Source organism: Phalangium opilio, unplaced genomic scaffold (assembly GCF_054372755.1).
Source record: "Phalangium opilio isolate 3A_F unplaced genomic scaffold, DU_Popi_V2 ptg000046l_1, whole genome shotgun sequence".
Lineage (NCBI taxonomy): Eukaryota > Metazoa > Arthropoda > Arachnida > Opiliones > Phalangiidae > Phalangium > Phalangium opilio.
The window spans coordinates 2250043-2262887 of NW_028324169.1; the positions used below are offsets into that span (position 1 = coordinate 2250043).

General features: G+C 42.7%; 28 non-coding genes across 28 annotated transcripts; all 28 read right to left on the reverse strand.

The window, feature by feature from the left end:
- Positions 1–887: 887 nt before the first annotated feature.
- On the reverse strand, positions 888–960 carry TRNAV-AAC (transfer RNA valine (anticodon AAC)). Its single transcript has one exon. It is a non-coding gene; the product is annotated as a tRNA-Val (tRNA).
- Positions 961–2613: 1653 nt separating this feature from the next.
- TRNAV-AAC (transfer RNA valine (anticodon AAC)) lies at positions 2614–2686 on the reverse strand. The gene has a single exon. It is a non-coding gene; the product is annotated as a tRNA-Val (tRNA).
- A 341-nt stretch (positions 2687–3027) lies between these two features.
- On the reverse strand, positions 3028–3100 carry TRNAV-AAC (transfer RNA valine (anticodon AAC)). The gene has a single exon. It is a non-coding gene; the product is annotated as a tRNA-Val (tRNA).
- Positions 3101–3302: 202 nt separating this feature from the next.
- TRNAV-AAC (transfer RNA valine (anticodon AAC)) lies at positions 3303–3375 on the reverse strand. The gene has a single exon. It is a non-coding gene; the product is annotated as a tRNA-Val (tRNA).
- A 65-nt stretch (positions 3376–3440) lies between these two features.
- TRNAV-AAC (transfer RNA valine (anticodon AAC)) lies at positions 3441–3513 on the reverse strand. The gene has a single exon. It is a non-coding gene; the product is annotated as a tRNA-Val (tRNA).
- Positions 3514–4132: 619 nt separating this feature from the next.
- TRNAV-UAC (transfer RNA valine (anticodon UAC)) lies at positions 4133–4205 on the reverse strand. The gene has a single exon. It is a non-coding gene; the product is annotated as a tRNA-Val (tRNA).
- Positions 4206–4683: 478 nt separating this feature from the next.
- Positions 4684–4756, reverse strand: TRNAV-UAC (transfer RNA valine (anticodon UAC)). The gene has a single exon. It is a non-coding gene; the product is annotated as a tRNA-Val (tRNA).
- A 68-nt stretch (positions 4757–4824) lies between these two features.
- On the reverse strand, positions 4825–4897 carry TRNAV-AAC (transfer RNA valine (anticodon AAC)). The gene has a single exon. It is a non-coding gene; the product is annotated as a tRNA-Val (tRNA).
- A 65-nt stretch (positions 4898–4962) lies between these two features.
- On the reverse strand, positions 4963–5035 carry TRNAV-AAC (transfer RNA valine (anticodon AAC)). The gene has a single exon. It is a non-coding gene; the product is annotated as a tRNA-Val (tRNA).
- Positions 5036–5238: 203 nt separating this feature from the next.
- Positions 5239–5311, reverse strand: TRNAV-AAC (transfer RNA valine (anticodon AAC)). The gene has a single exon. It is a non-coding gene; the product is annotated as a tRNA-Val (tRNA).
- A 478-nt stretch (positions 5312–5789) lies between these two features.
- TRNAV-UAC (transfer RNA valine (anticodon UAC)) lies at positions 5790–5862 on the reverse strand. The gene has a single exon. It is a non-coding gene; the product is annotated as a tRNA-Val (tRNA).
- Positions 5863–6203: 341 nt separating this feature from the next.
- On the reverse strand, positions 6204–6276 carry TRNAV-AAC (transfer RNA valine (anticodon AAC)). Its single transcript has one exon. It is a non-coding gene; the product is annotated as a tRNA-Val (tRNA).
- A 343-nt stretch (positions 6277–6619) lies between these two features.
- On the reverse strand, positions 6620–6692 carry TRNAV-AAC (transfer RNA valine (anticodon AAC)). The gene has a single exon. It is a non-coding gene; the product is annotated as a tRNA-Val (tRNA).
- A 202-nt stretch (positions 6693–6894) lies between these two features.
- On the reverse strand, positions 6895–6967 carry TRNAV-AAC (transfer RNA valine (anticodon AAC)). The gene has a single exon. It is a non-coding gene; the product is annotated as a tRNA-Val (tRNA).
- Positions 6968–7170: 203 nt separating this feature from the next.
- Positions 7171–7243, reverse strand: TRNAV-AAC (transfer RNA valine (anticodon AAC)). Its single transcript has one exon. It is a non-coding gene; the product is annotated as a tRNA-Val (tRNA).
- A 477-nt stretch (positions 7244–7720) lies between these two features.
- Positions 7721–7793, reverse strand: TRNAV-UAC (transfer RNA valine (anticodon UAC)). Its single transcript has one exon. It is a non-coding gene; the product is annotated as a tRNA-Val (tRNA).
- A 68-nt stretch (positions 7794–7861) lies between these two features.
- Positions 7862–7934, reverse strand: TRNAV-AAC (transfer RNA valine (anticodon AAC)). Its single transcript has one exon. It is a non-coding gene; the product is annotated as a tRNA-Val (tRNA).
- A 65-nt stretch (positions 7935–7999) lies between these two features.
- TRNAV-AAC (transfer RNA valine (anticodon AAC)) lies at positions 8000–8072 on the reverse strand. The gene has a single exon. It is a non-coding gene; the product is annotated as a tRNA-Val (tRNA).
- A 616-nt stretch (positions 8073–8688) lies between these two features.
- TRNAV-UAC (transfer RNA valine (anticodon UAC)) lies at positions 8689–8761 on the reverse strand. The gene has a single exon. It is a non-coding gene; the product is annotated as a tRNA-Val (tRNA).
- Positions 8762–8826: 65 nt separating this feature from the next.
- On the reverse strand, positions 8827–8899 carry TRNAV-AAC (transfer RNA valine (anticodon AAC)). The gene has a single exon. It is a non-coding gene; the product is annotated as a tRNA-Val (tRNA).
- Positions 8900–9240: 341 nt separating this feature from the next.
- Positions 9241–9313, reverse strand: TRNAV-AAC (transfer RNA valine (anticodon AAC)). Its single transcript has one exon. It is a non-coding gene; the product is annotated as a tRNA-Val (tRNA).
- Positions 9314–9656: 343 nt separating this feature from the next.
- TRNAV-AAC (transfer RNA valine (anticodon AAC)) lies at positions 9657–9729 on the reverse strand. Its single transcript has one exon. It is a non-coding gene; the product is annotated as a tRNA-Val (tRNA).
- Positions 9730–9931: 202 nt separating this feature from the next.
- TRNAV-AAC (transfer RNA valine (anticodon AAC)) lies at positions 9932–10004 on the reverse strand. The gene has a single exon. It is a non-coding gene; the product is annotated as a tRNA-Val (tRNA).
- Positions 10005–10207: 203 nt separating this feature from the next.
- On the reverse strand, positions 10208–10280 carry TRNAV-AAC (transfer RNA valine (anticodon AAC)). The gene has a single exon. It is a non-coding gene; the product is annotated as a tRNA-Val (tRNA).
- Positions 10281–11037: 757 nt separating this feature from the next.
- Positions 11038–11110, reverse strand: TRNAV-AAC (transfer RNA valine (anticodon AAC)). Its single transcript has one exon. It is a non-coding gene; the product is annotated as a tRNA-Val (tRNA).
- A 1171-nt stretch (positions 11111–12281) lies between these two features.
- TRNAV-AAC (transfer RNA valine (anticodon AAC)) lies at positions 12282–12354 on the reverse strand. The gene has a single exon. It is a non-coding gene; the product is annotated as a tRNA-Val (tRNA).
- A 65-nt stretch (positions 12355–12419) lies between these two features.
- Positions 12420–12492, reverse strand: TRNAV-AAC (transfer RNA valine (anticodon AAC)). Its single transcript has one exon. It is a non-coding gene; the product is annotated as a tRNA-Val (tRNA).
- Positions 12493–12557: 65 nt separating this feature from the next.
- On the reverse strand, positions 12558–12630 carry TRNAV-AAC (transfer RNA valine (anticodon AAC)). Its single transcript has one exon. It is a non-coding gene; the product is annotated as a tRNA-Val (tRNA).
- Positions 12631–12845: the final 215 nt, after the last annotated feature.

Sequence of the window (12845 nt, forward strand, 5' to 3'; positions counted from 1 at the left end):
ATTGCGAGTTTTCGAAGAGATCTACCTTATTATTATGTCTAATCACGATGGTTAAAACATGTCCCTACCAGGGCTCGAACCTGGGACCTTCCGCGTGTTAGGCAGACGTGATAACCACCACACCATAGATACGTGTTAACATAAAGTTTTCGAAGAGATCTAGCTTATAACTATGTCTAATCACGTTGGTCAAAACATGTATCTATCAGGGCTCGAACCTGACACCTTCCGCGTGTTAGGCGGACGTGATAACCACTACATCATATATACTTGGTTATTATAAGTTTTCGAAGAAATCTACCTTATTATTATGTCTAATCACGATGGTCAAAACACGTATCTACCAGGGCTCGAACCTGGGACCTTCCGCGTGTTAGGCGGCCGTGATAACCACCACACCATAGATACGTGTTAATATAAAGTTTTCGAAGAGATCCAGCTTATTACTATGTCTAATCACGATGGTCAAAACATGTATCTTTCAGGGCTGGAACCTGGGACCTTCCGCGAGTTAGGCAGACGTGGTAGCCACTACACCATAGATACGTGTTAATATAAAGTTTTCGAAGAGATCTAGCTTATAACTATGTCTAATCACGTTGGTCAAAACATGTATCTATCAGGGCTCGAACCTGACACCTTCCGCGTGTTAGGCGGACGTGATAACCACTACATCATATATACTTGGTTATTATAAGTTTTCGAAGAAATCTACCTTATTATTATGTCTAATCACGATGGTCAAAACACGTATCTACCAGGGCTCGAACCTGGGACCTTCCGCGTGTTAGGCGGCCGTGATAACCACCACACCATAGATACGTGTTAATATAAAGTTTTCGAAGAGATCCAGCTTATTACTATGTCTAATCACGATGGTCAAAACATGTATCTATCAGGGCTCGAACCTGACACCTTCCGCGTGTTAGGCGGACGTGATAACCACTACACCATAGATACTTGGTTATTGTGAGTTTTCGAAGAGATCTACCCTATTATTATGTCTAATCACGATGGTCGAAATATGTATCTACCAGGGCTCGAACCTGGGACCTTCCGCGTGTTAGGCGGACGTGACAATCACTACACCATAGATACTTGATTATTGTGAGTTTTCGAAGAGATCTACCTTATTATTATGTCTAATCACGATGGTCAAAACATGTCCCTACCAGGGCTCGAACCTGGGACCTTCCGCGTGTTAGGCAGACGTGATAACCACAACACCATAGATACGTGTTAATATAAAGTTTTCGAAGAGATCCAGCTTATTACTATGTCTAATCACGATGGTCAAAACATGTATCTATCAGGGCTCGAACCTGACACCTTCCGCGTGTTAGGCGGACGTGATAACCACTACATCATATATACTTGGTTATTATGAGTTTTCGAAGAAATCTACCTTATTATTATGTCTAATCACGATGGTCAAAACACTTATCTATCAGGGCTGGAACCTGGGACCTTCCACGTGTTAGGCAGACGTGATAACCACCACACCATAGATACGTGTTAATATAAAGTTTTCGAAGAGATCCAGCTTATTACTATGTCTAATCACGATGGTCAAAATAGATACTTGGTTATTGTGAGTTTTCGAAGAGATCTACCCTATTATTATGTCTAATCACGACGGTCCAAACATGTCCCTACCAGGGCTCGAACCTGGGACCTTCCGCGAGTTAGGCGGACGTGGTAGCCACTACACCATAGATACGTGTTAATATAAAGTTTTCGAAGAGATCTACCTTATTATTATGTCTAATCACGATGGTCAAAACATTTCCCTACCAGGGCTCGAACCTGGGACCATCCGCGTGTTAGGCGGACGTGGTAGCCACTACACCATAGATACGTGTTAATATAAAGTTTTCGAAGAGATCTAGCTTATAACTATGTCTAATCACGATAGTCAAAACACTTATCTATCAGGGCTGGAACCTGAGACCTTCCGCGTGTTAGGCGGACGTGATAATCACTACACCATAGATACTTGATTATTGTGAGTTTTCGTAGAGATCTACCTTATTATTATGTCTAATCACGATGGTCAAAATATGTCCCTACCAGGGCTCGAACCTGGGACCTTCCGCGTGTTAGGCGGACGTGGTAGCCACTACACCATAGATACGTGTTAATATAAAGTTTTCGAAGAGATCTAGCTTATAACTATGTCTAATCACGATGGTCAAAAATCTTATCTATCAGGGCTGGAACCTGAGACCTTCCGCGTGTTAGGCGGACGTGATAATCACTACACCATAGATACTTGTTTATTGTGAGTTTTCGAAGAGATCTACCTTATTATTATGTCTAATCACGATGGTCAAAACATGTCCCTACCAGGGCTCGAACCTGGGACCTTCCGCGTGTTAGGCAGACGTGATAACCACCACACCATAGATACGTGTTAATATAAAGTTTTCGAAGAGATCCAGCTTATTACTATGTCTAATCACGATGGTCAAAACATGTATCTATCAGGGCTCGAACCTGACAACTTCCGCGTGTTAGGCGGACGTGATAACCACTACACCATAGATACTTGGTTATTGTGAGATTTCGAAGAGATCTACCCTATTATTATGTCTCATCACGATGGTCGAAATATGTATCTACCAGGGCTCGAACCTGGGACCTTCCGCGTGTTAGGCGGACGTGATAATCACTACACCATAGATACTTGATTATTGTGAGTTTTCGAAGAGATCTACCTTATTATTATGTCTAATCACGATGGTCAAAATATGTCCCTACCAGGGCTCGAACCTGGGACCTTCCGCGAGTTAGGCGGACGTGGTAGCCACTACACCATAGATACGTGTTAATATAAAGTTTTCGAAGAGATCTAGCTTATAACTATGTCTAATCACGTTGGTCAAAACATGTATCTATCAGGGCTCGAACCTGACACCTTCCGCGCGTTAGGCGGACGTGATAACCACTACATCATATATACTTGGTTATTATGAGTTTTCGAAGAGATCTACCTTATTATTATGTCTAATCACGATGGTCAAAACACGTATCTACCAGGGCTCGAACCTGGGACCTTCCGCGTGTTAGGCAGACGTGATAACCACTACACCACAGATACGTGTTAATATAAGGTTTTCGAAGAGATCCAGCTTATTACTATGTCTATCACGATAGTCCAAACATGTATCTATCAGGGCTCGAACCTAGGACCTTCCGCGTGTAAAGCGGACGTGATAACCACTACACCATAGATACTTGGTTATTGTGAGTTTTCGAAGAGATCTACCTTATTATTATGTCTAATCACGATGGTCAAAACATGTATCTACCAGGGCTCGAACCTGGGACCTTCCGCGTGTTAGGCGGACGTGATAATCACTACACCATAGATACTTGATTATTGTGAGTTTTCGAAGAGATCTACCTTATTATTATGTCTAATCACGATGGTCTAAACATGTATCTACCAGGGCTCGAACCTGGAACCTTCCGCGTGTTAGGCGGACGTGTTAACCACTACACCATAGATACTTGGTTATTTTAAGTTTTCGAAGAGATCTACCCTATTATTATGTCTAATCACGATGGTCCAAACATGTCCCTACCAGGGCTCGAACCTGGGACCTTCCGCGTGTTAGGCGGACGTGATAATCACTACACCATAGATACTTGATTATTGTGAGTTTTCGAAGAGATCTACCTTATTATTATGTCTAATCACGATGGTCAAAACATGTCCCTACAAGGGCTCGAACCTGGGACCTTCCGCGAGTTTGGCGGACGTGGTAGCCACTACACCATAGATACGTGTTAATATAAAGTTTTGGAAGAGATCTAGCTTATAACTATGTCTTATCACGTTGGTCAAAACATGTATCTATCAGGGCTCGAACCTGACACCTTCCGCGTGTTAGGCAGACGTGATAACCACTACACCATAGATACGTGTTAATATAAGGTTTTCGAAGAGATCCAGCTTATTACTATGTCTATCACGATAGTCCAAACATGTATCTATCAGGGCTCGAACCTGACACCTTCCGCGTGTAAAGCGGACGTGATAGCCACTACACCATAGATACTTGGTTATTGTGAGTTTTCGAAGAGAAATACCTTATTATTATTATGTCTAATCACGATGGTCAAAACATGTATCTACCAGGGCTCGAACCTGGGACCTTCCGCGTGTAAAGCGGACGTGATAGCCACTACACCATAGATACGTGTTAATATAAAGTTTTCGAAGAGATCCAGCTTATAACTATGTCTAATCACGTTGGTCAAAACATGTATCTATCAGGGCTCGAACCTGACACCTTCCGCGCGTTAGGCGGACGTGATAACCACTACATCATATATACTTGGTTATTATGAGTTTTCGAAGAGATCTACCTTATTATTATGTCTAATCACGATGGTCAAAACACGTTTCTACCAGGGCTCGAACCTGGGACCTTCCGCGTGTTAGGCGGACGTGATAACCACCACACCATAGATACTTGGCTATTGTGAGTTTTCGAAGAGATCTACCTTATTATTATGTCTAATCACGATGGTCAAAACATATCAATACCAGCGCTCAAACCTGGGACCTTTCGCGTGTTAGGCAGACGTGATAACCACTACACCATAGATACGTGTTAATATAAGGTTTTCGAAGAGATCCAGCTTATTACTATGACTATCACGATAGTCCAAACATGTATCTACCAGGGCTCGAACCTGGGACCATCCGCGTGTAAAGCGGACGTGATAACCACTACACCATAGATACTTGGTTATTGTGAGTTTTCGAAGAGAAATACCTTATTATTATTATGTCTAATCACGATGGTCGAAATATGTATCTACCAGGGCTCGAACCTGGGACCTTCCGCGTGTTAGGCGGACGTGATAATCACTACACCATAGATACTTGATTATTGTGAGTTTTCGAAGAGATCTACCTTATTATTATGTCTAATCACGATGGTCTAAACATGTATCTACCAGGGCTCGAACCTGGAACCTTCCGCGTGTTAGGCGGACGTGTTAACCACTACACCATAGATACTTGGTTATTGTGAGTTTTCGAAGAGATCTACCTTATTATTATCTCTAATCACGATGGTCAAAACATGTATCTACCAGGGCTCGAACCTGGGACCTTCCGCGTGTTAGGCAGACGTGATAACCACCACACCATAGATACGTGTTAATATCAAGTTTTCGAAGAGATCCAGCTTATTACTATGTCTAATCACGATGGTCAAAACATGTATCTATCAGGGCTCGAACCTGACACCTTCCGCGTGTTAGGCGGACGTGATAACCACTACACCATAGATACTTGGTTATTTTAAGTTTTCGAAGAGATCTACCCTATTATTATGTCTAATCACGATGGTCCAAACATGTCCCTACCAGGGCTCGAACCTGGGACCTTCCGCGTGTTAGGCGGACGTGATAATCACTACACCATAGATACTTGATTATTGTGAGTTTTCGAAGAGATCTACCTTATTATTATGTCTAATCACGATGGTCAAAACATGTCCCTACAAGGGCTCGAACCTGGGACCTTCCGCGAGTTAGGCGGACGTGGTAGCCACTACACCATAGATACGTGTTAATATAAAGTTTTGGAAGAGATCTAGCTTATAACTATGTCTTATCACGTTGGTCAAAACATGTATCTATCAGGGCTCGAACCTGACACCTTCCGCGTGTTAGGCAGACGTGATAACCACTACACCATAGATACGTGTTAATATAAGGTTTTCGAAGAGATCCAGCTTATTACTATGTCTATCACGATAGTCCAAACATGTATCTATCAGGGCTCGAACCTGACACCTTCCGCGTGTAAAGCGGACGTGATAACCACTACACCATAGATACTTGGTTATTGTGAGTTTTCGAAGAGATCTACCTTATTATTATGTCTAATCACGATGGTCAAAACATTTCCCTACCAGCGCTCGAACCTGGGACCTTCCGCGTGTTAGGCGGACGTGGTAGCCACTACACCATAGATACGTGTTAATACAAAGTTTTCGAAGAGATCTAGCTTATAACTATGTCTAATCACGATGGTCAAAACACTTATCTATCAGGGCTCGAACCTGACACCTTCCGCGTGTTAGGCGGACGTGATAAACACTACACCATAGATACTTGGTTATTGTGAGTTTTCGAAGAGATCTACCTTATTATTATGTCTAATCACGATGGTCAAAACATGTATCTACCAGGGCTCGAACCTGGGACCATCCGCGTGTTAGGCAGACGTGATAACCACTACACCATAGATACGTGTTAATATAAAGTTTTCTAAGAGATCCAGCTTATAACTATGTATAATCACGATGGTCAAAACATGTATCTATCAGGGCTCGAACCTGACACCTTTCGCGTGTTAGGCGGACGTGATAACCACTACACCATATATACTTGGCTATTGGGAGTTTTCGAAGAGATCTACCTTATTATTATGTCTATAATCACGATGGTCAAAACATATCCCTACCAGCGCTCAAACCTGGGACCTTCAGCGTGTTAGGCAGACGTGATAACCACTACACCATAGATACGTGTTAATATAAAGTTTTCTAAGAGATCCAGCTTATAACTATGTCTAATCACGATGGTCAAAACATGTATCTATCAGGGCTTGAACCTGGGACCTTCCGCGTGTTAGGCGGACGTGATAACCACTACACCATAGATACGTGTTAATTTAAGCTTTCGAAGAGATCTAGCTTATTACCATGTCTAATCACGATGGTCATAACATGTATCTATCAGGGCTCGAACCTGACACCTTCCGCGTGTTTGGCGGACGTGATAACCACTACACCATAGATACTTCGTTATTGTGAGTTTTCGAAGAGATCTACCCTATTATTATGTCTAATCACGATGGTCCAACCATGTCCCTACCAGGGCTCGAACCTGGGACCTTCCGCATGTTAGGCGGACGTGATAACCACTACACCATAGATACTTGGTTATTGTGAGTTTTCGAAGAGATCTACCTTATTATTATGTCTAATCACGATGGTCTAAACATGTATCTACCAGGGCTCGAACCTGACACCTTCCACGTGTTAGGCGGACGTGATAACCACTACACCATAGATACTTGGTTATTGTGAGTTTTCGAAGAGATCCAGCTTATTACTATGTCTAATCACGATGGTCAAAACATGTACCTACCAGGCCTCGAACCTGGGACCTTCCGCGTGTTAAGCGGATGTGATAACCACTACACCATAGATACGTGTTAATTTAAGCTTTCGAAGAGATCTAGCTTATTACCATGTCTAATCACGATGGTCATAACATGTATCTATCAGTGCTCGAACCTGACACCTTCCGCGTGTTAGGCGGACGTGATAACCACTACACCATAGATACTTGGTTATTTTAAGTTTTCGAAGAGATCTACCCTATTATTATGTCTAATCACGATGGTCCAAACATGTCCCTACCAGGGCTCGAACCTGGGACCTTCCGCGTGTTAGGCGGACGTGATAATCACCACACCATAGATACTTGGCTATTGTGAGTTTTCGAAGAGATCTACCTTATTATTATGTCTAATCACGATGGTCAAAACATATCAATACCAGCGCTCAAACCTGGGACCTTTCGCGTGTTAGGCAGACGTGATAACCACTACACCATAGATACGTGTTAATATAAGGTTTTCGAAGAGATCCAGCTTATTACTATGACTATCACGATAGTCCAAACATGTATCTACCAGGGCTCGAACCTGGGACCATCCGCGTGTAAAGCGGACGTGATAACCACTACACCATAGATACTTGGTTATTGTGAGTTTTCGAAGAGAAATACCTTATTATTATTATGTCTAATCACGATGGTCGAAATATGTATCTACCAGGGCTCGAACCTGGGACCTTCCGCGTGTTAGGCGGACGTGATAATCACTACACCATAGATACTTGATTATTGTGAGTTTTCGAAGAGATCTACCTTATTATTATGTCTAATCACGATGGTCTAAACATGTATCTACCAGGGCTCGAACCTGGAACCTTCCGCGTGTTAGGCGGACGTGTTAACCACTACACCATAGATACTTGGTTATTGTGAGTTTTCGAAGAGATCTACCTTATTATTATCTCTAATCACGATGGTCAAAACATGTATCTACCAGGGCTCGAACCTGGGACCTTCCGCGTGTTAGGCAGACGTGATAACCACCACACCATAGATACGTGTTAATATCAAGTTTTCGAAGAGATCCAGCTTATTACTATGTCTAATCACGATGGTCAAAACATGTATCTATCAGGGCTCGAACCTGACACCTTCCGCGTGTTAGGCGGACGTGATAACCACTACACCATAGACACTTGGTTATTTTAAGTTTTCGAAGAGATCTACCCTATTATTATGTCTAATCACGATGGTCCAAACATGTCCCTACCAGGGCTCGAACCTGGGACCTTCCGCGTGTTAGGCGGACGTGATAATCACTACACCATAGATACTTGATTATTGTGAGTTTTCGAAGAGATCTACCTTATTATTATGTCTAATCACGATGGTCAAAACATGTCCCTACAAGGGCTCGAACCTGACACCTTCCGCGTGTTAGGCAGACGTGATAACCACTACACCATAGATACGTGTTAATATAAGGTTTTCGAAGAGATCCAGCTTATTACTATGTCTATGACGATAGTCCAAACATGTATCTATCAGGGCTCGAACCTGACACCTTCCGCGTGTAAAGCGGACGTGATAACCACTACACCATAGATACTTGGTTATTGTGAGTTTTCGAAGAGATCTACCTTATTATTATGTCTAATCATGATGGTCTAAACATGTATCTACCAGGGCTCGAACCTGGGACCTTCCGCGTGTTAGGCGGACGTGTTAACCACTACACTGTAGATACGTGTTAAAATAAAGTTTTCGAAGAGATCTACCTTATTATTATGTCTAATCACGATGGTCAAAACATTTCCCTACCAGCGCTCGAACCTGGGACCTTCCGCGTGTTAGGCGGACGTGGTAGCCACTACACCATAGATACGTGTTAATATAAAGTTTTCGAAGAGATCTAGCTTATAACTATGTCTAATCACGATGGTCAAAACACTTATCTATCAGGGCTCGAACCTGACACCTTCCGCGTGTTAGGCGGACGTGATAAACACTACACCATAGATACTTGGTTATTGTGAGTTTTCGAAGAGATCTACCTTATTATTATGTCTAATCACGATGGTCAAAACATGTATCTACCAGGGCTCGAACCTGGGACCTTCCGCGTGTTAGGCAGACGTGATAACCACTACACCATAGATACGTGTTAATATAAAGTTTTCTAAGAGATCCAGCTTATAACTATGTATAATCACGATGGTCAAAACATGTATCTATCAGGGCTCGAACCTGACACCTTTCGCGTGTTAGGCGGACGTGATAACCACTACACCATATATACTTGGCTATTGGGAGTTTTCGAAGAGATCTACCTTATTATTATGTCTATAATCACGATGGTCAAAACATATCCCTACCAGCGCTCAAACCTGGGACCTTCAGCGTGTTAGGCAGACGTGATAACCACTACACCATAGATACGTGTTAATATAAAGTTTTCTAAGAGATCCAGCTTATAACTATGTCTAATCACGATGGTCAAAACATGTATCTATCAGGGCTTGAACCTGGGACCTTCCGCGTGTTAGGCGGACGTGATAACCACTACACCATAGATACGTGTTAATTTAAGCTTTCGAAGAGATCTAGCTTATTACCATGTCTAATCACGATGGTCATAACATGTATCTATCAGGGCTCGAACCTGACACCTTCCGCGTGTTTGGCGGACGTGATAACCACTACACCATAGATACTTCGTTATTGTGAGTTTTCGAAGAGATCTACCCTATTATTATGTCTAATCACGATGGTCCAACCATGTCCCTACCAGGGCTCGAACCTGGGACCTTCCGCATGTTAGGCGGACGTGATAACCACTACACCATAGATACTTGGTTATTGTGAGTTTTCGAAGAGATCTACCTTATTATTATGTCTAATCACGATGGTCTAAACATGTATCTACCAGGGCTCGAACCTGACACCTTCCACGTGTTAGGCGGACGTGATAACCACTACACCATAGATACTTGGTTATTGTGAGTTTTCGAAGAGATCCAGCTTATTACTATGTCTAATCACGATGGTCAAAACATGTACCTACCAGGCCTCGAACCTGGGACCTTCCGCGTGTTAAGCGGATGTGATAACCACTACACCATAGATACGTGTTAATTTAAGCTTTCGAAGAGATCTAGCTTATTACCATGTCTAATCACGATGGTCATAACATGTATCTATCAGTGCTCGAACCTGACACCTTCCGCGTGTTTGGCGGACGTGATAACCACTACACCATAGATACTTGGTTATTGTGAGTTTTCGAAGAGATCTACCCTATTATTATGTTTAATCACGATGGTCCAACCATGTCCCTACCAGGGCTCGAACCTGGGACCTTCCGCGTGTTAGGCGGACGTGGTAGCCACTACACCAAAGATAAGTGTTAATATAAAATTTTCGAAGAGATCTAGCTTATAACTATGTCTAATCACGTTGGTCAAAACATGTATCTATCAGGGCTCGAACCTGACACCTTCCGCGTGTTAGGCGGACGTGATAACCACTACATCATATATACTTGGTTATTATGAGTTTTCGAAGAGATCTACCTTATTATTATGTCTAATCACGATGGTCGAAACATGTATCTACCAGAGCTCGAACCTGGGACCTTCCGCGTGTTAGGCGGACGTGATAACCACCACACCATAGATACGCGTTAATATACAGTTTTCGAAGAGATCCAGCTTATTGTTATGTCTAATCACGATGGTCAAAACATGTATCTATCGGGGCTCGAACCTGGGACCTTCCGCGTGTAAAGCGGACGTGATAAGCACTACACCATAGATACTTGGTTATTGTGAGTTTTCGAAGAGAAATACCTTATTATTATTATGTCTAATCACGATGGTCGAAATATGTATCTACCAGGGCTCGAACCTGGGACCTTCCGCGTGTTAGGCGGACGTGTTAACCACTACACTGTAGATACGTGTTAAAATAAAGTTTTCGAAGAGATCTACCTTATTATTATGTCTAATCACGATGGTCAAAACATTTCCCTACTAGGGCTCGAACCTGGGACCTTCCGCGTGTTAGGCGGACGTGGTAGCCACTACACCATAGATACGTGTTAATATAAAGTTTTCGAAGAGATCTAGCTATATAACTATGTCTAATCACGATGGTCAAAACACTTATCTATCAGGGCTGGAACCTGAGACCTTCCGCGTGTAAAGCGAACGTGATAACCACTACACCATAGACTCTTGGTTATTCCGAGTTTTCGAAGAGATCTACCTTATTATTATGTCTAATCACGATGGTCAAAACATGTCCCTTACAGCGCTCAAACCTGGGACCTTCCGCGTGTTAGGCAGACGTGATAACCACCACACCATAGATACGTGTTAATATAAAGTTTTCGAAGAGATCCAGCTTATTACTATGTCTAATCACGATGGTCAAAACATGTATCTATCAGGGCTCGAACCTGACACCTTCCGCGTGTTAGGCGGGTGTGATAACCACTACACCATAGATACTTGGTTATTGTGAGTTTTCGAAGAGATCTACCTTATTATTATGTCTAATCACGATGGTCAAAACATGTATCTACCAGGGCTCGAACCTGGGACCTTCCGCGTGTTAGGCAGACGTGATAACCACCACACCATAGACACGTGTTAATATAAAGTTTTCGAAGAGATCCAGCTTATTACTATGTCTAATCACGATGGTCAAAACATGTATCTATCAGGGCTCGAACCTGACACCTTTCGCGTGTTAGGCGGACGTGATAACCACTACACCATATATACTTGGCTATTGGGAGTTTTCGAAGAGATCTACCTTATTATTATGTCTATAATCACGATGGTCAAAACATATCCCTACCAGCGCTCAAACCTGGGACTATCAGCGTGTTAGGCAGACGTGATAACCACTACACCATAGATACGTGTTAATTTAAGTTTTCGAAGAGATCTAGCTTATTACTATGTCTAATCACGATGGTCAAAACATGTATCTATCAGGGCTCGAACCTGACACCTTCCGCGTGTTGGGCGGACGTGATAACCACTACACCATAGATACTTCGTTATTGTGAGTTTTCGAAGAGATCTACCCTATTATTATGTCTAATCACGATGGTCCAACCATGTCCCTACCAGGGCTCGAACCTGGGACCTTCCGCATGTTAGGCGGACGTGATAACCACTACACCATAGATACTTGGTTATTGTGAGTTTTCGAAGAGATCTACCTTATTATTATGTCTAATCACGATGGTCTAAACATGTATCTACCAGGGCTCGAACCTGGGACCTTCCGCGTGTTAGGCGGACGTGATAACCACCACACCATAGATACGTATTAACATAAAGTTTTCGAAGAGATCCAGCTTATTACTATGTCTAATCACGATGGTCAAAACATGTACCTACCAGGCCTCGAACCTGGGACCTTCCGCGTGTTAAGCGGATGTGATAACCACTACACCATAGATACGTGTTAATATAAACTTTTCGAAGAGATCTAGCTTATTACTATGTCTAATCACGATGGTCAAAACATGTATCTATCAGGGCTCGAACCTGACACCTTCCACGTGTTAGGCGGACGTGATAACCACTACACCATAGATACTTGGATATTGTGAGTTTTCGAAGAGATCAACCTTATTATTATGTCTAATCACGATGGTCAAAACATGTCCCTACCAG